We start from the raw sequence: 25,210 nt of genomic DNA, 5'->3' as shown, positions 1-25,210 counted from the left end.
ATATAAATTAACCTCGGTTAAAATGGAACATCAGGGATTCGTGAGCGGCTTACATTTAGAGTCTGTCGGAATTGGGGCCTTAGTATGTGATTCAATCATGCTGGGAGGGAAACCTACCTCCCACGTAGTTCCTTATTTAAAACAGCATGAGTGCTAGTGCAAAGGAGTTGACATCAAATACCATCATCCATTGCCTTTTGTGTTTCTGAGTCTTGCAGCCATCCTTAAAAGATTAACAGTACAAAAAAGTGTTAAAACCTCTGCGGACAATTTTAGGAACAATAGGGCCACCTTTGCCTGTTTGAACCTAGCATTGTTTAAGATGCGTTTTAAAAATAACTTCCTGGGGTGAGCGTAGTAGTGGCACAACAAGATGAAATGGAGCGTGTTCTGCGGAGACCGTTGGTCGCAGCCGCACGGACCCCTCAACTCTCTAGATGTTATGTGCCCCGCGGGATCCCCCAGTGTATGGTGAAGTAGGTCAGCCTGAATCGAGTCATTAAAAATCTGTCCTGTGCATTATAAAAATATGAACGATAAGGTTCCATGCCCATGCTGGATTTGGCCAAAAGGTGGGCTCTCACCGATGGTTTAGCCAGCTCCCTGTCTTCCCTGGTGGAGGCCATTTTCTTTAAAAATTCCGACTTGATAAGGGCCTTATACCGAGATAACAGTTTTGTCGGATAGTTAAAATAATCAGCGTACCCCAGGCCTGACAGAGTCTCCCTCACATATTTAAGCCAGGGGATGTTCCGCCCCCGCTCCCGGGAGATACAATCCATTATTATCTGCTGGCTTAAAACCGCTTCGGGGTTTGTCCATATTTTAATCCAACAGGTGAGGGGTTTCGATTGGATCCTGTCTCCAATGTAAGTGAGGCCCAGTTCCTCATGGACGGTATGGGAAGGTGTGCTCTGGGGGACTCTGAGTATCCGCCGTAGGTATTTATTTTCTTTAATTTGGATCTTCGGTGGGTCGATGAAGCCCCAAACCTCACTGCCATATAGTGTTTTGGCATTACAGATGGCGTTATACAATTTCAATGTGTGCTCCGGTGACCAGCGACCCAGCCTATGTGAAAAATTCAATTTTACCCCAGCAGAGCTAGTTAATGTTCTGCATTTCTCATCTGTAAGTGTTTTAAAACATAAGCGGCTGTCAAATAAAATTCCCAGGTAAGAGAATTCCTGCACTTTTTCCAAACTATGAGTACTGATCCTATAATTGAATTTCCTACATGGTCTTTTTCCCATCTCCATAATGTATGATTTGGAGTGGTTGGCAGACAAGTCCAAACTCTCCATGAAATTGACAAAGCCGTCAATGAGGTGCTGTAGACCCAGCGCAGTGCATGCCAGGAGCACTGCGTCGTCCACATAGAGCAGGACGGGGATCCCTCTTCTTCCTATCCTTGGACAGTCCACCCCTAGAGCTCCAAGCGCCTGGTCAAGACCATTAATGTATAAAGTAAATAAAAAGGGTGCCAGGATACAGCCCTGTCTCACGCCCCTGGAGCATTGGAAGGAATCGGTGGTATTTTCCCCCTCATTGTATCTGACCTGGGCTGAATTGTACTGGTGCAAGGCTCTTAAAATATTAACCAGACCTATATCAACACCCAGGGGCCCCATTAGCTCCCACAGTTTCTTACGGTTAACCCGGTCAAAAGCTGCCGTAAGGTCGATGAAAGCCAAGTACACCGTCTTGTCACTAGCGACGGTGTACTTGGCTACCAAGAGGTATAAATTAAGGCATTAATCTGTGGTTGAGCGGCCCGGCCTGAACACAAACTGGGTATCGGAGATTATGTCGTGTTCATCCGCCCAGTCCATTAGCCGATTAAGAATGGCCCTCCCCAGAACTTTCACTGTTACATCGATGAGAGAGATAGGCCTGTAGCATTGTGGGTTATCCCTGTTGCCCTTTTTAAAAATCGGCACTATTATCGCAGTGGACCAGGATGCTGGCATACCTGACTCCACTGCTGTATTGATGACTCTGGTTAAAATGGGCGCCTAAAGTTCTATCTGGCTCATTAAAAGGTCTGGTGGGATCCCATCAGGGCCCGGGGCCTTGTTCCATGTCATGGGCCCTCAATGCCCGCTTTTATCTCTCCCAGGGAAAAAGGTGTCTGGGATAAGCTTGAGTTTCCTTCCTCTACTGGTGGTGCTAGGTCGCTAATGCTACTGTGATTGTAGAGGCCTTGAAAATGCTCCAGCCAGGACTCTGGCAAAACCTGACATGCAAGCTTGGGTTTATTTGTGTCTTGAAAGCAGGGATCATTTATAACTTTCCAGAAAGCGGTCACATCCTTTGACTCGGCCGCTTCTCTTAAATTCTCCCATGCCTTTTGCTGTAATGATATTTTGCGATGTTTTAATGCCTGTTTATATCGCACCCTACAAGTGGACACAATTATTTTATCTTTAGGGACAGTTTTTAAAGCTAACTTCAATTCACTCAAGGCAGTGGAACATTGCCGGTCAAACCACCTAGGGGTGTCTTGTTCCTTTCTTGGTGTTCTACACCTGAGCAGGCCATCGATACATTGGGCGACACCTTCAAATGCTGTAATTAAGTTTGCCCCCTTTACTGTTGGGTCTAGGCACTTCCAAACCTGCTGTTCGTTCTCTGAGAGTAACGCCCTATGAAAAGTTGTGCCATTGATATCAGTGTCCTTCCCTGGTCGGTGACTGAAATTATACCGCCGATCTGTTTTCGGCGTTAATGCTTGACCGAGTTGGGGTCCCATTTGGACAAAACCAGGGGGTTGTGGTCACTAAAAGCACTAGGTTCTACAATAAAACTTGTGATCCAACACTTTAATGTGCTGGGAACAAAGATAAAATCAATAACAGTGCCCCTTCCCTTGCCTTTGAAAGTTGGGTGAATCCGATTGTCCTCACCCACTCTAGTCAGATCCATGGTGTGTGTAAGGGCATATATGCCCAGGATCTTGCTTAGCTCGCTTCCCTCCCTGGTATGTTCTACGTGCAAGCCCTCTTCCAGTGGGCAAGAGGACCATTCCCCCTTACAACTGATCAGGTGGGGGCACAAGTGACAGTTCAAATTTCCCAATGACATCAATTGAGCACTCAATGCCCCAAGCACTTCAATTCCTGCCAACCTGTGTTCCAACTCGGCCAAACTGGCTGGGGTCTGTCACCCTGTGATGGCATTATAAAAATGTATAAAAATGTATTTTAGACCCTTATTCTGATACCGGGTCCCCTGCATACAATCTGAATCCCAGCCTAGATCCTCCTATCTCCCCTGCAGCCTCAGGTCCACGTAAGTAGTCAAGCCACACTTGGCTCGCCCTGATGAGTATTTGCGCGCAGAAACAAAATACATTTTAGAGCCTTCCAGTGCTAATGCGCTGCAGCTTACCTCCCACGTTTCCTGCAGGCAAATAATATGAAATCTCCTTATGTAGACAAGCCAGTCATGATTTTTTATTTTACTGAACAATCCTGCTATGTTCCAGGAAATGATGTCGATGTTTCCCTGACCTCCGGCGACTGGGAATTCAGGCCTGTGACCAGTATGCGTGCTTGTTATTATGTGTCACTATGGCAGGTGTTCCCATCATAAAATCTTGGTGAGATAATGGGGTGGGCCGCCACAGGGATGATGCCAGTGGGAAGGGTCCTCACTCCAGGTTATGGTCAACCCATTGCATTTGGGGGCAAGATGATGTGCATACATGGGAGTGGTGGTACTAGACACCTCCTCTTCTGGAGGGGTAGGAATGTTATGCAAAGTCACAAAGTAATTCCAACAGCTTATGTATATTTGTAAATTGATGCATAGTATTGAGTAGTGTGTGCATGTAATAAATATACTCTTCCTTTTTATAAAGAAAAGTATAGACTGGACAATCAATTATTGAGTGTTATTTCTGCGTACTAGTAAATGGCGATTACTAGCCCACACCACCTCCCTTGAGTAAGCCTTAGACTTCTCTGTAACACTACCCACTGAGAGTCAAGCGCTACAATGGGCTGTTTGGTTCCCAGTGAAGGACAAATGTAGACACATTGTTTGTGCAGGCCTCACAAATAATGCCTTGTTTTCCTACAGGTACTATTTCTAAAGCGGCTGATGCTTATGTTACCTTCATTGAGAAATCTAGTTCCCCCTGCTGCCATATCAGTGGAAAAAATCATTGTTGCCATGAGCGCTGAGACATGTTAATACTCAAACAAATTATTACACAGTTGAAAACACACTCAACCTCTTCATGATGACCTTAAATTCCAGAAATTCAAAAATGTTCAGGAAGAACTTTCAGTTACCCCAGAGACATCATCTTATGAGGGTTGAGAATTGTCATACCTGAGAGTCTGAGACAACAAGTTATTGTACTGGCCCATGAGCGACATCAAGGTGTTGTTGCTACTAAACGAGCTCTACTGCAGTTGAAAGAGTTATGGGCATATCATTTGTGCAACAGCTTGTCATCCAGAACAACCCCACATCTATTAAACATGTCTGATCAAAAGCATGCATGGGAGAAGACGGCAATTGATTTCTTTGGACCCCTTAACAATGGACATCATCTACTGGTGATTGTTGATGAATATTCCAGTGTTCCCCTTGTGGAAGATCTGTCAACCACTCATGACAGAGTAGTTGAGAGATTAGAAAGTATTTTTGCCACATGGGGTGTTTCTTCAATTTTGAAATCTGACAATGGCCCGCCTTTCAATAGTCAAGAATTTAAAGATTTGATCACTCATCTAAATTTCAAGCATCAGAAAAGTACACCTCTTTGGCCACAGGTGAATGGTTGTCGAGAGATTTATGCATACAAAAAGATTGTGCAGTCTGTGTCCTGGAAAAGCTTGAACTCAAATCAGTTCTTCAACCTATGGTTTGTGCATACAATTTAACTCCCCATTCTAACATGGGTTAAAGCCCTGCCCCTTTAATGTTTGGGAGAGCCATAGGAACCAAATTGCCACAATGGACCACTGAGAAATCTATTGACATTGATAAACTTCGCACTGACTCCTCTCACAAATGCAACACGAAGACCTATGCAGACAGACACCACTGTGCTGAAAGCACCTTGTTTAAAAGAGATCAAGTCATTGTCAGGCAGAAAAAGGAAACACAAGGCTGATACTCCTTTTGATGCTGATCCGCTGAGGGTTGTGACTAGTAAAAGACACAGGGTGACTGTTCACCATCCTGGAAAGTCTATTCCACGAGATTCTGCACATTTCAAGCACCTGCCTCGACATTTGCCAGCTTCAGATGTCAGAAGTGAGACTTATCCACCTGAGAGCCCGGAGAGCTAAAACACTGTACCAGTGTCTTTGTCACCAGTGTCAGTTGAGGACACTTCTCCTGTATCTCCACAACCTCACATGACAAGATCTGGGTGATTGATTCGAACACCGAAACGACTTATCAGAGTTCTATGTATCCTTTGTTCTTTTTATTCAACAAAGGGAAAGATTTCGTGTCTTATGAGTTACAAAATGGCGGGATCCTTTTGGCCCCTAATGGACTCCGTAGTACAGTGACGTAAGTGCTTGGGTGCGGGTAATAAAATTCATGATGGAGAATTTTCAGTTAACAATTACACGCTGAGGAGTGAAGACGTTTAATACCAAGCTTTGTGTGTGGTGTGATCGTTGGCAAGTACCCAGGCTGGAGAGGGCGCTACACAGGCTATCTTTAATTCTTAAGTCCTTCTTATTGGATACATTTTAGTTAATGTCTTTGCCCAAACTACACATGCATGGCATGAAGATTACCTCTATCCCTCGATTTGATCAATGGGCACCTTCATGAACATTTCTACATTCTGTTAATATGTATGGTTGCTCTAATTTATACCTTACTTTAATGCTGTCTGTCTATTGACTATGGGTAATGTAATTTAAATGCCTTATTTAATGATGTATTTCTTAAGTAATGCGCTCTAATACATTCAGGTAATGCATGGATAACATAAAAACGAAAAACAAACAGTCCGTGACAGGGTACAACCGTACTTACACTCACCACGCTCTACTTTGTGTTACCACTCTTAACACTCCACCTTCACCCACCCTGAGCAACAGCAGCCTATAATACCCTTACCAACCCAACACAGACTACACTCCATATTTAGGAATGACAGAACTGAAAACACGGGGGGAGGTGTTGCAGTCATCTTCAGAAACGCCCTCCAACTTAAGGCGTCTCCTAACAGCTCCTCCCACACCTTTGAATGCCTTTCTCTTGAGCTTCAATTGCAACACCGTTCACCGCTCAGATTCCATATCATTTACCGCCCGCCTCGTAGTAGTAGCTCTTCGTTTATAGAAGATCTCAAAGACTTCATCAGCGACCAATACTCTCAAAGTGACAATCAGACCATCGTGGGTGACTTCAATCTACACTGGGGCGCACCGCAAGACTCCTCTGCGAACTCACTGGCCACCTTCCTCTCGGCAAATGATCTTATCCAACACTGCACTGAACCAACCCACTCTAAGGGCGCAATCCTGGACCTTGTTATTTCTAAAGCAGGTATGCTTTCTACTATTACCCCAATTCATGTAGATTGGTCTGACCACCACCTCATCCCATTCTCTCTTCAACTTTCACACTCTATAACTCTTGGCCAACCCAAGAGGGCCATCTCCTGGTTCCGTGATGCCAAAAACATTGATGTCGGTACCCTCTGTGAATCAGCTTTGCTTTCACTTCCAAGGCTAGACCCGAACATAGCTGTTGACGATCTCACCTCCCAATGCCTCACAGTTCTTGCAGCTGAAATTAATAACGTCGCTCCACTCAAAAGCAAAAGGATAAGGCCCACTCCCTCAGCACCTTGGTTCAACAAATCCCTTTATGAGGAAAGGAAGCAGCTAAGATTCCTGGAGAAGCAATGGAGGCAAGTGCCCTCCACTGACAATTTAGCCATGCTCCGCACAGCAAGATCCAAGTACCACAAGCACATCTTCCTTGAGAAAGTGACGCACTTCAAAACCCTCCTTGATTCCGCCAAAAATAGACCCAAAAAACTATTCGATCTCATCAAGACTCCGAGCTGCTCTCCCCCAACCTCCAAGGTGGAGGATTCTACAAAGAGAGCAGCGGATTTTGCTACTTTCTTCGATGGAAAGGTGAAATCACTTGTGGATCAGGTTGCTCATCCTACACCTCCAGAGGAGCGCAAATCCTTAGCCATTTGGCAGAGCTTTGACCCCATATCTGAAGATGCCCTTCTCAAGTGCATACGCGAAACAAAGCCCTCCAACCATTCTCTTGACCCTATCCCCAGTACCATTGCCTTTGACTTCTATACCCATTCCCTCTCCTATTGGACCACTCTGATCAACCTCTCCCTCTGGCAAGGCTCCCTTCCTGTCTCCTTCAAAACTGGGCAGGTCACCCCTCTGCTGAAAAAGCCCACTGCTGATGCGGATCACCTCAACAACTTCCGCCCCATCACTAACCTTCCCTTTCTTGCAAAGATCACGGAAAGATGTGTAGCCAAACAACTCTCTCGTCATATCAAGGACAATGATCTTCTTGACAATTGTCAGTCCGGCTTCATCCAAAACTGCAGCACTGAAACAGCCCTACTGCAAGTGGTTGATGATGCGCTGAGGATACTCGACTCAGGGGGGTCCTGTCTGCTAATTCTCCTTGACCTCTCCGCAGCCTTCGACACTGTTAATCACAACACCCTCCTCAATATTCTTCAACAGAGAATGGGCATGGAGGGCACTGTGCTTAAATGGTTTGCATCCTTCCTCTCTGACAGATCTCAAATGATCAAAATAGCGAACAGTCTTTCTTCTCCTGTGGCGGTGGGTCAAGGTGTTCCCCAAGGCTCTATACTTGCACCCACACTGTTCAATCTCTACTTAGAACCACTGGGAAACCTCCTAAGCAAATCCGGGATTCACTATCATCTCTATGCAGATGATACTCAACTCTACCTCAAGGTTGCCTCCACTTATGATCTCTCCATCCTAAGATCTACTCTTGACTCCATTCAAAACTGGATGTCATCTCATCAATTGATTCTGAATCCCTCCAAAACTGAATTCCTCCTCTTCTCCTCCTCACTCTCTCCTCCCCCGGTTCAATCATGGATGGATCAGATGAATCTACTAAACAACAAACCCATCATTGTCGACAGCGCACAATCTCTTGGTGTCATTCTAGACAAAAAACTCAATCTAACTCCCCACATCAATTCTATTGGAAAATCTGCTCGCTACCAACTGCGCCTTCTTTGGGGAATCCGTCGCTTCTTCCCGGAGCAGGACCTTATAACCCTGGTGCAATCGCTGGTCCTCTCCAGACTAGACTACTGCAATTCTCTTCTTACTGGCCTCCCCAAATCTCACCTGTCCCCACTTAAGTCTGTCTTCCATTCAGCAGCTCATTTCATCTATGGGGCCAAAAGAAGCGATCACATCACACCGATGTTATCCACCCTCCGCTGGCTTCCCTTCAAGGCTAGAGCTATCTACAAGACCGCTTGTATCACCCACAAAGCCTTGCACTCCTCCTCTCCCCGCTACCTGGCGAATAAACTGAAACTCTCTGGAGGCTCTAGACCTTCACGCAATGCCGAGAATCTACTGCTTGAACCTCCCACTTTCAAGAAGGAAAGAACAATGGCCCAATCCTTTTCAGGCAGCGCAGTGAGAATCTGGAACTCGTTTCCGCCTGAGCTCCGGACCACCGCCTCCTCCCAGGCCTTCAAAAGGGACCTCAAAGTTCTCCTCCTCCAGAGACACCTCCAAAAGTAATTCACGTCCTCTTGCTATTTGGAGGAAGACTTCCCACTACTGATATTTTCTACTTTCCATGACCATGGGAGTGCCTTCCCAGTGTTTTCCTGTGGTGGGAGTGTCTGCCTTTTTGCAGTATTCTCCATGTACTTGTGTTTGGTGCCCTTTTGTAACATGCACACAACACTTTGCCCTTGTAACACACGGTTGCTACCTCTCTCATGTTTTTACCTTTGATACTTGCACAAGTGCCACCTTGCCTACGTAACGCCTGTTCTTGTGCCAGCACTTATTGCAGTATTATACCTCAAATTATACTCTGTTTTCTCTTATAACTGCACACTTGTCACTTTTCCTCTTGTGCACTTTTGACTACCTCATGTATTTTTGGTTGTTCACAATTTTTACTACCTCAAGTATTTTGTTTGCTCACAATTGTCACTATTACCTTTACTACCTCATGTATTTTTGGTTGCTCACAATTTTTACTACCTCAAGTATTTTGTTTGCTCACAATTGTCATTATTACCTTTACTACCTCATGTATTTTTGGTTGCTCACAATTTTTACTACCTCATGTTTTTGTTTGCTCACAATTGTCACTATTACCTTATGTAAGTAACGTATGTTTTAGTAATCTGCTCTTTTGTAATGTTTCTCATTATGTTTCATTTCTGTTCCTAATGTGAAGCGCTCTGACGCCTTCGGGTAAAGTCCGCGCTATATAAAAATGCATAAATAAATAAAATAAATAAAAAATACACTAGTCCGTGCCTAACTCACGGCTATGACATTTGCACGTATTGACTCCCACAGCCAATCAGAACCTCGGAATTCTGTCTAGCGCACTGTGATTGGCAGAGGTGTTCCAATAAACCAATCCTGTGTGACTGTTTACACTTTAGTCGCAGATGACGCCCAGAATATGTTCAGCTGTAGGATTGGATAAGGGATTCTATGTGACCTGGAAGTTTAAAATGAAGACTAAATAACATTCCGTTAAAAATCAACAATGGACGACGAACATTAGACTGAGTTCACGGGAGGATTTTGTAAGTAGTATATAAGTGGTCAAATTATGCCACAGGAAGATAGTATAGGTGGGTTCAATAGACCTGTCGTTTGAAATCATGTGTAACTTGCATAGCATGGTCTCTAGTGCTAGTGCGATATTTTAGAATGTTTTTTTTGCAAATACCTGTGCGTTTTCATTTATGAACAACCTGCAGGTGGCAAGATCTAATTCAACAAAGAATGAACGCGATTATTGTGACCGCTTCATAGACAGCTTGTGAACTCTAAAAGGATAAGAGATTGAAAATGACAGATTTTAGCACTGACTAGTCACGCTGTTTGTATTTTTATTTTTGAAATGCTGTTTTTTTGTTCTCCACTGTATTTGATTTTCTGTCGTAATGCTGATTAGGTCGGGTGGTAGGAGCCTTCGTGTTCCGTGCTCCTCTCTTCACTCCCAGAAATACCTGCCTTCTTATATTGATCATCCTCGTTTTATTTCATGCAAAAACTCTGTATTAACATCTACTGTCTCTTAAGGTTTAGTTCTGTTAGGTTTTAAAACCTTAATTTCATTTCTCAAGGAGGGAGCGTGAAAGGTTTATTCATGATCTCTCCGTATTATAAGAATCAAATGCCATTAGGCTATAGCAATACGTATTAATGCTGTTTTCCGTGTCTGTACAGAATTCTCTAATATATACTACATCAGATTTTCGTATTGATCTTTTTAAGAGTGGCATATTTCCCATTTTGTTTATATTATATCAAAGAATGCAAATATTTTGTTGTTTCTTTCATGAAATGCACGTGCTATTTGCTATTTGCGCAAGGATATATTTTACTTAGACGCGCATACGCACGGATCCCTAATATATATTGCACCTGCATTATAATGTTACTGTTTGTATTTTACTGTTAGCCCGTGCCTCTGCCGTGTTCTAGATCCTCCTGGAGTTCGGACCGGCAGATGCAAGGAACCGGAGCTGGCAAAGCTGCGCCTTACCTTCACTCCTTATGCTGATGTTTCAATCTTAATAAAGGATATATCAAATCAACGGTTGCAGATTTGATCATTGCAATCTGACAAGGAGGATGGGGTTTAAAATGATATTTAGCTCACCCTGGTCTTTCCAACCCAAAACAGAGGGCCTTTTCTTAGATATGTATAGCTTCCGACAAGACTCCCTATTCTTGAATATGAAAACTAAAGGTCTAAACCCAATAATATTGTAAATTGTAAATTGTTGTGTCTTGTAAAGCGCACTGCTACCCGGAGGCCTCGTAGCGCTATAGACCGCTGGGGAACCCGTCCTGGCTTTCCCTGTGAGATAGTCCCTCCTGGGGGTCTCCAAGGTGAAACCAGGCATCCCCGGTGTTTGTGTGGGGCCGTTGTGGAGATGAGGCAAGCTAATGCCCAGAGTTGCCGAGTGTGCTCCCTGGTCGGAGTAGGCACCGATGCGAGAATTATCAGTCCGCTGATCCTGGTCCAAGACCCTGCCGCGTCGGGAATCGAACCCTGGTCCCGGGCCGTTCTCTGCACTCGGGTCTGCCGCCTCTAACCAGTGAGCCACACCTCTCCACAATATCTATTTTTTTCTCCAGAAAACCTTTCTGGGTGAATATCTGTATGCAACCATTTCTCTCCTAATGACCTTACACACTTTGTTCTCCATATATTTTCATTGACAATGGTATAGGGAGAACCAGTCTGCAAACATTTGTACCTCCAATCGTCAGCAAACATACGTGTTTTTTCCTTCCCCCTATACTACTATCAGTAACATTCAAAATTAACAACTCCTCGGACTCAAAATGATCTTTGTTTTCATCTAGACATTAAGTCAATTTACCTTTTCTTGCTCATCAATGGAGCTACAATCACCCACACACTTAACGTAGCCACCCTTCTTATTGTTGCAAAATGCTCCACAATGCCACATACTTTTGTTTGAATGCAGGGCAACATTTACTGGATGCAAGATGTGATCTGCTGTCACAATGATAGCACTTTAAATTCACTTTCTTTTTCTGAAACTCTTGTCTTATTACATGTTCTTTTTTTAATTTAATAAAAGACCTGGCTCTAACTTTAGTAACATCCTCCTCAGAAAACTCCTTACATTTTCTTTTGAATGCTCTAGCACTGTTACTGGACGGCTCAGTCATTCTTTCTATAACTAAAATATCCTTTAGCTCAGCATCTCCATTTATCCATAGCCTTTCCTGTATAGCTGGATCTTTGGTATCTCTAATGAGTTGTTCCTGTAAATGATAAAATTTACAATCACTGGCTAATTTTCTTAACACCGCAACATGCTCATCCACAATTTCATTAGCGTCTTGTTTCCTTCTAAAAAATAAAACTAATAATGCCAATGCATAGATTGGGTGCAAAGTGGTTGTCAAAATCCTTAAGTATTTTATCAAAAGCATGTACATCCCCACCTTCTGGTGTCTTAGAAATGTTTTCATACACTTTCACACCCCGGGCCTCACAGAATGTAAAAATGCAGATTTGATCATTACATATCTATCTATTCCTGTACTGCACTCCAGATGTTTTTCACCCGAGGTGTCATCTTACTGGCTTTTTTCCTGTTCTTCAGATAAACCAGTTATGCAAGGCAAAAATTAAGAGTCCATTAAGAAGTCAATATCACCCATAGCAGACATGTTTTATTGTATTTGGTTCTTGGATGTTTTAATCCTCTGGGCTTTTCAGAAAATGTTAGTATTCCACCGTAATCTCAGACATTTTCTTACAACCACTTTTTATTTTCAGCAATCTGCTGCATACTATTGTTTAGGCTTTATATAGGGATCACGGAATGACCTATATTTTATAATTGTATTATTTTTTTAATAAATCTCTTTGGTATAGTATTTTTGTACAATTTGCTGTTGGGTGTTCAGCGCGTTCTCTGTAGATCTGCCTAAAATGGGGTCAAACACATTGATTAGCAAGGTGACATTAAGTCCACCATAGCAATATGCCCTTAATATCTTCATGTACTTCCTCATAAAGATCATTTGACTATAATGAAAAGAGAATTAAAAAAAAAAGGCATCATATCTTTACGTCGTATATGGCCCTCACTTGATTGCTAAGAATTCCAATTTTCCAAATTCTTCATTTTGGTGACCATGTGTTAGAATCCATAACTACTCGCGGTAGATAATAGTAATTATGATGCATATTATTCTTTTAATAATTTAGTTAGCAGTTACACCTAAATGTATAGGAAATGTCACCTAATTTGTCAAAAATGTAAGATTTTATCTTCAAATGCGCACATTGCTTCCCCAGTAGTGATTAAATGCTGTACATGAGTCTTACATCTCCACACATTGGAAGGGTGGTATATTTCTAGTTAAAAGATTAAAGCTGTGTATTAGATGGATTTCTGACCCAAACCTTTATCCACCTTCCACACGTTATCACCCAACACGGGTTTTACAATCTAAGATTAAAATGAACTTTACTATCAGAAATGCTCCAGCAGCCAAATACCAACCGCATGCTGACCCATTTGACTCCTCAAAAAACTCCTTTGCTATTGAGAAAAACATGTTGAGAATCTGCTTTTTAATATAGTGCAATGATAGATGAACACAGACTCTGTATCACCACATTGATCTGGAAGCACCTTGCATAAATTACTGAGATGTGTCCGTTACTGATGCCCCAATCAGGCTCTCAATTGAGATAATTATTCCCAGGTTTGTAATATTTCTATCTATCTTAAGTAGTTTTTAGAAATGCAAACTTTAGAGAAATGCAGTAAAATTTTTTTTTTTTTTTTTTACTAAACAACGTAAATCAATACTCCTGGAGTAGGAAATCCCCTTGGACCAACCTGTGCACCCCACCACGCCCAAGCAAATTTCTTGAAATATTATCGAAAATCCAATGATTAATCTGTAGAGCCATGATATTTGAGCCACGTAATCCAGGCACAGGCCCCTTGCTACCTCATGAAATGATTGTGAGACAAACAACTAAAACTCAGGAGAACTAGGGAAGTTGTAAGATATGGAAGTTTTTTTTCTGGTTAGAATGTTTCTACAGAAATCAAACACAGTGACAGAACATGTATGCCTGAAGTCATGCTGCACTTTGCGTGTGTCTCCTTGAAGAGTTGTTACGTGAGGGGCAAACTCTGTGCAAACACTAACACCTATTTTATTATTTGTTTTTCTAATTGTTTAAATGTGGCCATTGTGATGTTGATACTCTTAGAAAATCATTCGGTTTGCCAAGCCAGGAGAGTCGACAGTAACCTGAGAATACATTACATTGCCTTTGCAGATGCTATTTAGCAAGAGATAAAATTATTGCTGACAAAGAAAGCATCATGATGATATACATGTGTGAATGCGTCACATATGCATCTTGATGCTACAGTGGCCCCAATGTGATAATACGGATACCTGAATCCGTCTTTACGTGGTTGCCTTTTTTGTTTTTGTGGGGTTATGTTAGTGGTTTTTAATTTTTTATTTAAAGGAGCGGCCTAACAGGAAATTGCAGCTGGTGGGACCACCAAAGAGGGGTGGGTGTAGGTTTTAAAAACAAAAAACACAATATTGAGGAGAGGAAAGATGAAGCAAGTTGTCAATTAAATGGAAACCAGCGATAGGTGAGTGGGCGGGTAGTAACATAATATGGGTCGGTGGTGTTTAAATTTAGAAAAAGACACCGGAGTGGTAGAAGTTACCAGTGGGTGAGCTTAAGAATAGAGTAACACTGAGAACTTGGAGGGCTGACTTGTGAGTGGGGAAGCAGCAGACAAGAGGGAGCAAAAAAGGAAAGAGTAGTTCCCACATTTTGGAACAGTGGAAGGATGCGTGTCACCCAATCAAATGGATGGTAACTAAGCAATGCTCAAGGGGTGGAGCAAACACAAGAGAAGGAATGAAAGCCACAGAATAAGATACAAGTAAATGAGATTAACAAGAAAGCCAACCAGTGGGCTGTCCCTAACTCCACAGTGACTGTTGGCAATCTATACTAGCTTTTCAAATACAGATGACTAAAAGCTGTCTGTAGGCAACACCTAGAAACAGCAGCATCTTCTACCTCTCATTAAATTTAGGTTGTGTGTGTATGTATGTGTGTGTGTGTGTATATATATATATATATATATATATATATATATATATCTATCTATACTACTGTTATAAAGAGAGAACACAAACCTTTGAGCCAGGTAAATTCAAAAGAGACTTTATTCGGTGTGTTTCAACCATAAAAGTGCATAAACATACAGTACATACATAAAATGACATTAGATAAAATATGATTACAGATATTAAAAGGACTGTCTACATTAGATCCATGGAGCTCCAGTTCGTTGTATCTCATCAGTCATTGGTCCAAACAGAGTCGCAATTTAAGAGACAGTTTTAAAAATTCAAGAACTTGGAGGACACTATCACTGTGCAGCAATTGTAAATATAAGAAGGCTGGTCGTATCTGATTAAAATTTAGTTTGTTTAAAAGAGCAATTAAAAAGCGTTTACGTGGGAATTCATAAAATCTGCATAAAAACATAAAATGCAACATATCCTGTGGAGACTTTCCGTCGCAGCCACAGGATATTGGATTTTTACAGAAACTCTCCTTTTTGGGTCTGATAAGCAGATGTTGAAACAGATTGAATCTGAATCTTGTTAATAGAAACTTTTCGTGAGTGCTAAGAGTGCTGAGTAGGTAAGGCTCCGTTGTCAGGCAGCTTTTAACCATAATACATTTCCTTACACTTACTTTTTGTAACTCAACACCCTCCCTCACTGCTTTCTTACGCAGAAGAAAGGTCTGCTTGACTAGTTCAATGTCCCCCTTTCCAATTCCCGACGGGTGTTCAAACAGATCAGGACGACCCATCTCAGAAAAGCAGGTTTTTCAGTACTTCATCCAAGGGGTGCCCAACGCGTTATCATGAGCCATAAAATCGTTAACAATTAAGTGTGTTAGGGGGATGTCTTCGCACAACCACATTTTCAACCAGCAGGTCAGAGGTCGTAGGGATAGGATATCGCTCAAATACCCCACTCCTAATTCCTCGTGAACTGCAAAGTTGGAAGTGGAGGCCGGGACACAGAGAAGCCGTTTGTAAAAAGAATTTTCTGTGATCTGACGTTGATCCCCAGCCATGTAGCCCCAAAGCTCACTACCATAGGCTGCGGTTGCTACAGATTTTGCGTCATATCATTTTATCATTGCAGCCGTGGGCTTTTTACCAAGTTTTGAAGCGAAATTAAAAATGGAGGCATTAACCCTAGTCACATCACATCTTTTCTTTGCAAGTTGTGGGCCCCACGATAATCTAGAGTCAAAGAGAACTCCTAGATAGGAGAATGTTTTAGAAAACGGTATTACTGCCTTATCTAGTTTGAAGGTATATTGTCTCTTTGGCTGTTTCCCGACTTGCGTAATGTATGATTTAGAGTTGTTCACTAACAGATCTCTATCTTCCATGAATTTTTTTAATGCATTAAGTAATAATTGAAGGCCTTTTTCAGTCCTAGCTAACAAGACCGCATCATCTGCGTATAACAAGACAGGGATACTTCTTTTCCCCACTCTCGGACTGTCTGCTTTCACCTTCTGTAAAACGCCATCCAGCTCGTTTATATAAAAATTAAAAAGGAATGGAGCTAATATGCAGCCTTGCCGCACCCCCTTCCCTGTTCTAAAATCATCAGTTACGGACAGGTCTTGGCAATACCTTATATTTGCACTTGTGTTACTATGGAGGTCAACTAAAAAGTTTATAATACCGTTGTCTACTCCCTTATCCCTCATGGACCCCCACAGCTTCCCCCTGTTCACACAGTCGAAAGCTGAGGATAGGCCCATGAAGGCCAGGTGGACTGTACCCTTTTGGGCAATAGTGTATTTGCTAAGTATTAAGAAGAGATTTAAGCATTGTGTTGTGGTCGAGCGGCCATTACAAAAACCATATTGAGTAATAGACATGATGTTGTTGTCCCGTGTCCATTCAGAGAGACGCCGCAGTACAATTCTCCCCACTAGTTTCGCCATGGAGTTAATTAGGGAGATAGGCCTGTAACAAAGGGGGCTATCCCTATCCCCTTTTTTGAATATAGACACGATAGTGGAGAGCCCCCAGGATAGTGGACATCCGACTCTCGCGGCTGCGTTAATAACCGCCACAATAATCGGGGCCCAGAAATTAGGATCAGATTTGAAGAGATCCGGGGGTATCCCATCGGGGCCTGGTGATTTTCCCGCTGTGAGTCCCTCTATCCCCACTAAGACTTCTCCTATACTAACATTAAGGCATGTGCCCCCTTTGGTACATTCAGACAGTACAGCGTTTACCTATCTGCCCCCATACAGTTGTTTAAAATGTGCAACCCATTCATCTTTTGTTATAACACATTCTAGCCCCTCACCCGAATCTTGCACCAGGAAGGGTTTCTTAAGCAACACCCAAAATCTAGCGCTATTTTTCAGTGTTTGTGGTTCCAGGATCTCAGTCCAAGCCTCATTCTTCAATACCTCCTTCCGTGAGGCAATGATTGATTTATACTCTTTACGTGACCTCTGGACTAATTCCTTGTTTCTTGGTATTACCAATAAAGCAGCTCTAAGGTCATGGGCAGTTTTAGAGCATTCCTTGTTGAACCACCTCGGGTCCTCCCTCCCCCTACTCTTTGATGGTTCTGTCATTAAAATGGCTATTTTGTCTGTTAAGCTCTGAAAATCAGACAGGACCTGAGTTGGAGCAGAGTCCTCCTGTGTGCATCTAGTGATTATATCACTACAGGTATTTTTGATGTTCTGGTATATGAGGTCCGGGGTGCACATAGACCATTTTAGGCGGCGTCTGCCATCCGTTGCTGTTACCCTACCCCTGGCCAAGTTGCAACTTGCGCTAGCCACCCAGGGCCCCCTTAGATGTATAGTGAGTGGGTTATGGTCACTGAGTGCGTTATTATCTATAGGGAATGAGTGCACAAAGACCTGCATGGGCAAGGTTAACAGCATGTAGTCGAGAGAGAACACAAACCTTTGAGCCAGGTAAACTCGAAAAGTACACCACCAATCAAAACGCCCAAGACATCTTTGAAAACCTCAGGGCAAGCAGAAGTACATAGGCTATTAAAAATAAAAAATATACGTTGTTTAAAAAATGTTGAAATAAAAATAAAGTAGGCCCTTGCAAGTAGCGCCGGCCGCGACGTTTGCGTGATGACATCATTTGCGTTTGCACTCCCTGGCAACACTTCCGGAAATGGCGCCGAAGATCGGGACCTGCTTGCTGCTGGGCGAAGTGGCGGCCTGTGCGGACGGGGCGCATGGAGAGTGGCGGCCTGTGCGGGCGGGGCGCCTGGAGAGTGGCGGCCTGTGCGGGCGGGGCGCCTGGAGCGGGACCGGCGGCTAAGGAAAGGATCAGGCTCTCCGGGACACGGGCAGGAGGGGGCCGGCCCGGCCCGGGTCGGGAGGGGGCCAGGGGCAGAAGTGCACGCAAGCCTCAAATGCTGCCCCCAGCCCCTTTCTGCCCCAGGCAACGTTGGGGCGGGCTGCTAGTGTGTATATGTATATGTATATATATATATATATATATATATATATATATATATATATATATATATTCTCAAAACACTCTGCTCCCCTTAGTCAACAAAGGCATATTTGGCTTGGTTGCTGGGGAAGCGATGTTTAATATCACACAAATGCAGGTACACAGACCCAGCGGCGTTTTGGCTCATCCTCAGGAACCTTGTTCAGGGATGGTGCTATTTTACAAACCCGTTTACGAACTTGAAGGTATACACATCTGTATTGACAATTTTCTGCCTTAGTTTGTGGAAACTTTGCCATCATATCTATGAGAAAGTACATATTTAAAAAACATAATTAACAATAGTTCTTATCATCTATTGTACACAGTAGTGACTCTTGATGTCCAATCTTTATACGCAATTAGAACATTGGTATGTTGGTAGCTCCATTGAAAACAATGGAGTGCTCCAGGCTTATAATGGCTGGTACAAGCCAGGAGCTCCAACATTCCAATGTTTCTTTGTTCACAGCTCCGGCTGTGAACAAAGGCTTCAGGGAGCCGGAGGGGATTTCAATACCCTCGCGCTCCCTGAAGCCTATGTTTTATTTGTTAGAACGTTCTGCCTTCTAGTGGTAGAATGTTCTAATAGCCTTATAGCCCTTCGTAGCAGGGGTATACTGGCAATTGAAGTCCCGCTGCTTTGTTAATGTCCCTCGCCTTCGGCTCGACCTTTAACGCTGCAGCAGGCCTTTAATAGCCGGTATAGCCCGCTACGGCGGGATATAAGGCTATAGTATAAAACATAAAGATTGCCTGAAGGCTTGTGAGTGTTTTCTGATGATTAGATCCTTTAATCATTTGAAGCATAACATGTTAATAGCTACGATAACATTTTGTCCGGATGAGAATGTTTTCTTATGTGATCAAAAACTGTATAAACCAATCCAATGGACTGTGGTGCCCCAGTTTCGCCACCAGCTTGACAAGTCTTTTGATGGATTGATATGAGGAACAGATGTCCATGGATCTCATTATGATAGAATATCTCCATTATATAATTGTATGGCTTTGTTATATAGACAATGTGTTCATCATTTGGAGTAGTACAGGTGAGAAACTATTTGATTTTGTGAGTATATCGAAAGCCAGTGATCTGAAACTTATATTCACTTTGGCCTATAGCAAGAAAACAGTTGATTTCTCAGATATGAGAATCAAGGTCATACCGAGGTAAATGGACTACATCTTTCTTTAGAAGGCAAGAACAGGAAATACAATGTTATATGCCCGAAGCAGACACCTCAGTCAAACCAAATGGAATTTTCCATATGGAGAACTTGAAACTTAAACTTAATTGCAGCACTGATGACATATTCTTAGTAGGGGTGATCTGTTGTATAAACAGAGCCCCTAGACATAGCTGTAGAGGCGGCAAAAAGAGAGAGAAAGGAATACAATCAGAATAATTGCATATATAACAACCAGTCAAAACAAGTTTGTGACATTATCTCTAAGAAATGTCGACTCTGAAAAATGAGGAAATTATAAAAGATCTGATTGCCATACCCACAGTGTTGAGTATATAGAAGAAGCACATATTTCAGAGATCTAATTGGTCGAAGCCACTTACAGATCTCAAAGCAGGTGCATGGGTGGGAGAAAAACCTTTTGGGTTTCTACCCATTTACAAACAGCAAGGCGTGCAAATATAGCTTTTTCTCTGACAGGTTATTCTATCCCTGTTAGCAGTAAACCGTACAAAATCAAGAAGTAAATCGAATGTAAATACGATTATGTAATGTATTGTATTGTATTGAGTGTCCCTGTCGATGCATAGATAGCACTACGTCACAAGTAAAGAAATGTTTATTAGATCATATCTGTGCTATAAATAATAATGATCCACAATACCTCATTGCATAACTTTTTCACAACCAACATGCAAGTGATTGATGTAAGATGCAATTTTTCAGACCCAAGTCACCCTACATCAGTGATACTCAAAGTACAGCACAGGGGCTTCTTGCAGCCCTGCTGCCTTTCACATGCGGCCCCTTGGTGAACAGCATTACTGAGCTGCTCTTTACTTGAGAGAGCACTAACATTCAGAAAGATTTTCCATAAATGGAAATACATTTATTTACAGGCTAACTGAATTAAAGAAAAGCAACAAAGGAGGTGTCATACACCACTTAAATTTAGAAACATTCATTTTTAAAGACCTCTTGCAACAAACATGTAAAAAGTAGATGCACATTTTTGGGGATTTTTGTGGACAGTATCTCAATAAGGTACAGAAGCGTTTCAACCTAGTACATCAGATTATATCCGTGCATTGAAAAATATATATTTTTAAATTGATGGTTTTCAGAAATTAACATTGAAATGTTAATGCCTCCTCTCATCCAATAGTGAGCCCTTGTCTCTGTGTGGCCTTGGTGGTTGTTGTACATGGACAACATAATTTATTAACTCCAATACAAGAGAACTTTTTGTAAAGTTCTCATTCTGTACTAATGTAGTTGAATGTGCTCTTATGTGATAATGAATAAAGAGGAGTGTAAGAACTTGCGTTACTGGTTGACTGGAGTGTGACACCATGGTCAAGCAGCAACCACAATGCTCCACAGGGTTAGGCACAAGCCAATCCTAAATTAACCTGTGCTCAGCCTTCTGGTAGCCTGACACAGAGCAGTCCGGTTTAACTTATAGGCAATGTGTAAAGTGTCTGTGCAACACTTCAAACACTTATAAAGTGAAAACACCACACAAAAAGGATCCCACACCAACATTGAAAAATAGAGAGATTTTTAATAAGTTAAAGAAGCCCAAAATGACAAAAATCAAATCGGTAGAACCGAAGATATGCAGGTTTCAAAATGTAAGTGAAAATAGCGCCAAAAAGCGCAAAGTTCCAACTGTGAAAATCTGGTTGTGTCAGACTGGGACACTGTCCCAAGTTCAGGCCAACCGCGATTCAGCACGGGCTGGCTACAGGGACTCAGTTAGGCCCGCTCAACAAAGTACCTTCAGTCCTGGTTTGCAGAAAGCTGGGAATGTCTGCGTCAAATATGCATCGCACAGCTGGAGCGATGCATTGTTCTAGGATGCTGCAATGCAAGGTCCGTCATCAATGGTTTGTGATGCGAAGTCCAGTGCTGAGGATGCGTTGGTCAGCCGAGGTGAGGCATTTGTTCGAAGGAGCAGCGAGGCTGTGACGCAGAGTCCGGTGTCATCGTTGAGGCTGTCGTTGGCAAGGGATGCAAGGCCCTAGACCATGGCTGGATCGTGCAGTAGCAGCTCCAATGAGTCTGCGGCTGTGATGGTATGCAGGTTTTGCGATGGGGAAGACCCAGACAGCGGTGACAATGTGTCAGTCCTGCTTGGGGTTGCGCCCCGCAGCAGAGATGTCTGTTCTGCTGGATCAAAAAAGTTATTAAGGAGGCCCCCTCTAAGTAGTTGTCAGGGACTAGGGGGAATGAATGTAGAAAATATGGGGTGTCCCACGTTTGCAGGTCCACGGGACCTGTTGTCTAATCAGGCAGTACTGTATAAAAATGAGTCTAGGACAAACTAGTGCGGATTTGGCAACAGGTATACGGTTGAAATACCTTAAAATACTTATGTATAGGTCATCAAGAATCATTGAAAAACATAACAAGCATAGAGAATATTATTAGTAAAGGGTGACACTGATATAAACTAATGCGAATACAAATTAGATTCTGGTAGAGAAAGATACAATTTTATTCTTTTGAGAAAAATTAAAACATTTCGTGAAATTAAAAACAGCAGTAAAAACAATCATGAATATTACAAAACACAATATTTTACATAAAAACAAAAGTCAATTAAATACAGGACTTCAAGAATCGAAGGCTTTTAGGTCGACGCGGCGTTTCGGTTTTTCTGTATGAGACACCTTCCTCAGGACCGATTCTTTATACTATTTGTTTCTGTTGTATTCCACTCTTATAAATTCAGTGGGATAGTTTCTAAGCCCCAGTATAATACGTTCTGTTGGCCTTTGGTAAAATATATTCAAAGGTAGATTATCTTTTTCATTTAGATAATAGGCTGTTACACACTGTGCGAGGGAGCCACCGTTATGGTCTTCGTTATTGCGATACCCACTTGTTTATGGTTGCAAACCGCTGCAGTAGGCTGCACCTAATGTGGGACAGGTCCAGGAAGTTATGAAGATTGTCCTCCTGTTTCTGTTTTCAAGATACTCTGTGCTCGTTATGAATTGATACAGCCTCCCTTTGTATTCGCATTAGTTTATATCAGTGTCACCCTTTACTAATAATATTCTCTATGCTTGTTATGTTTTTCAATGATCCTTGATGACCTATACCTAAGTATTTTAAGGTATTTCAACCGTATACCTGTTGCCAAAGCCGCACTAGTTTGTCCTAGACTCATTTTTATACAGTACTGCCTGATTAGACAACAGGTCCCGTGGACCTGCAAACGTGGGACACCCCATATTTTCTATGTTCTGCTGGATCCACAGAGGATGGGAGAACACCTTGTGTTCACTACCAGGGGCCCAGGACTGGGGTGGAACTTCTGGATGGCAGAGTCCAGGTGTTGAGATTGAGGTTGTTGGCCTCTTCTGTCCTTGAGGCTAAAGTCAGGAGGCCAGCCAATTAGCCCTTGGAGACACTCTAGGGTTCAGGGTTCAACAGATGCAGGTCCAGTCCTTCTCACCCAGGCAAGAGGGCAGAAGTCCTTCAGAGCAGCAATCCCGCAAAGTAGCAGCCCTTTCAGCAGCACAGCAGTCCTTCCTTACCGAGTATTCACAGGTGCAGAATTGTACTGAAGAATTGGTCCCTGACTTTGCCATATTTATACCAAGATGTTTCTTTGAAATCACAGACGCTTCTAGAGGCTTACCTTTAAAGTACAAAGGTGCCCTGCCTTCTCGCCTGGCTCCAGATTAACTACAGGCTGTATCCCCAAATTCATAATGCACTCCAGCACACACACTTCAGTTTATCACGATAAATCCATGCTTGATAAAATTTTGAAGAAATGATCAGATCCAATCCAAAGAAGTTGAGTTCTTCTAAAACGTTTTTACTTCGGAGAAAAGATTTCAAACAGTATTTGTCCAAACCAGAGCAGCCGACACGTGTTTTGTCCTCCCTGACTTTTTCCAAGGCTAAGCACAAATGAGGTTCAAAGTGTTTCTAGAGTACCTTCCTTTAAGAAAGCCATAATGAGGTTGTCCCAGTAATGGACTGACCCATGAATCCGCTCCCCAGTGCTTGTGGTCTTCCGAATTTCCTGGGGAAGTGTTTGGCATGACCCGCTGTTCCGCCGTGTCCGGGGTATGTAGAACGCTGTGAAACTACAGGCGGTATGCAGTCTGAAGGCAGGACGCAGCCTATTCAAATGTAAGTGGGCCTGTGCCCAGCTACTCCCTGCTATCCTTCCAGTATTGGTCCATCCAGACACACCTAAGCTCATTATTGTGTGTGGCTTTTTAGGAGGAATACACAAAGCCCAACTGTCAACTACACCCAGTCATGTGACTCAGAGACAGGCTTCAGGCACCAAATGGCGAAGGCAGGAACAAAGTGATAGATTGAATGCTTGAATAATTCTCATCCTTTGGGAGTCGATTGAGGCTCTATCCCAATAAATCATTTTTCACCCACCTGGCCACCTCCATATGCAACTCATCCTTGACCTTGCTGCATTCTGAACAGTCCAGCCCGAACTGCCATCAGGTCCTCCCTGAACCTGAACATAAGCAAAGCAGGACCCGGGATGTACTTCTGGGCATACTCATTGCACTCAGAGCAGAAACTGCAACGACAAGGTGATAAGTGGAATGCTTAAATTAATTTCAGGCACTGGCAATCACTCCGGCCATATCCCAATGCATCTTTTTTCACCCAGCTTTATGCAAATCAGCCTTGTTGTTTTTGCATTGATGCCCTAATTGTGCCGGGTATGCCGAGACGTGGTTCCCAGGATCACTGTGCCCCTGGAACCAAGGTACACCTGGCGGAAGAGCCCTAACTAGGAAAAAACCGGTCTGAGGTTGCTTGTTTTCCAGTTCAGGGGGCACCTGACCTGTCATTTTGGGCCTCGCAGTAGTAAAAAATGAATTTATGTTTTTCACTACCAGGACATGTAAAACTTAAAAGTACATGCCCTACTTTTTTTAATACATTACACCCTGTCCTATGGGCTGTCCGGGCTCTCACGTAGGGGTGACATTTATGTGTTAAAAAGGAAGGCTTGGGCCTGGCAAAAGGTTTATTTTGCCAGGTAGAAATGGCAGTCTCACCTACAGGCTACAACGGCAGGCCTGAGACATGTTTAAAGTGCTACCTAATTGGGTGGCACAATCAGTGCTGCAGGCCCATTAATAGCATTTAACGTACAGGCCCAGGTCACAGGTAGTGCCGTTTTACTAGGGACGTGCAAGTAAATATAATGCCAATTCGGTGTAAGCCAATTCTACCATGTTTCAAAGAGAGAGCACAAGGACTTTGCCATAGCCAATTAGTGTTAAAGTCCTAAGGCCAGCAAAAACGAAGTCAGCAAAATTGATGCCTGATGGCAAGAAGTTAGGGGGAAACCACGCTAAGGATGCCCGTTCTAACTAATCCCGGGCGGGTAACTCCGCTCGCGTCAGCGGAGTTTGTGGAGGTTTGCCTACTCGCTCAGTTGCAAACGCAGAGTTTAGCCAAAACTCCGACTCCATGGCAGAGCAGAGTTAGCCAGCTCGTCCTCCCTCCTAAATTAACAAAGGAGGCCCTTGCCTGCATTGCTGCCTCCTCGTCTTCCTAGCTGCTCTCCTTCCTGCTCCTCGCCGTTCTTCTTCTATGAAAAAACCCTACGTTGTACGTCTTGAGTGTGCGCATGTGCAAGATGTACAACATA

General features: G+C 43.0%; 1 protein-coding gene across 9 annotated transcripts in view; it reads left to right on the top strand.

Annotated features, from left to right (window-relative positions):
- The window catches only part of LOC147701408 (zinc finger and SCAN domain-containing protein 26-like), a 308,572-nt gene that overhangs the window by 4,099 nt on the left and 279,263 nt on the right, over positions 1 to 25,210 (top strand). For 3 of the 9 annotated variants that reach the window (XR_015297462.1, XM_086930092.1, XM_086930089.1), the window contains exon 1: positions 9,675 to 9,805. The exons of the other annotated variants lie outside the window; for them this stretch is intronic. The gene's annotated coding sequence lies outside the window, so the exon portion shown is untranslated. Of the gene's footprint in view, positions 1 to 9,674; positions 9,806 to 25,210 lie in introns of those variants that run through there. 9 annotated transcript variants of the gene reach the window in all.

This window comes from Lissotriton vulgaris, chromosome 7 (genome assembly GCF_964263255.1).
Source record: "Lissotriton vulgaris chromosome 7, aLisVul1.2, whole genome shotgun sequence".
Taxonomy (NCBI): domain Eukaryota; kingdom Metazoa; phylum Chordata; class Amphibia; order Caudata; family Salamandridae; genus Lissotriton; species Lissotriton vulgaris.
Note: the sequence above shows the minus strand (reverse complement) of the source record. Positions and strands in the feature narration are given on the sequence as shown.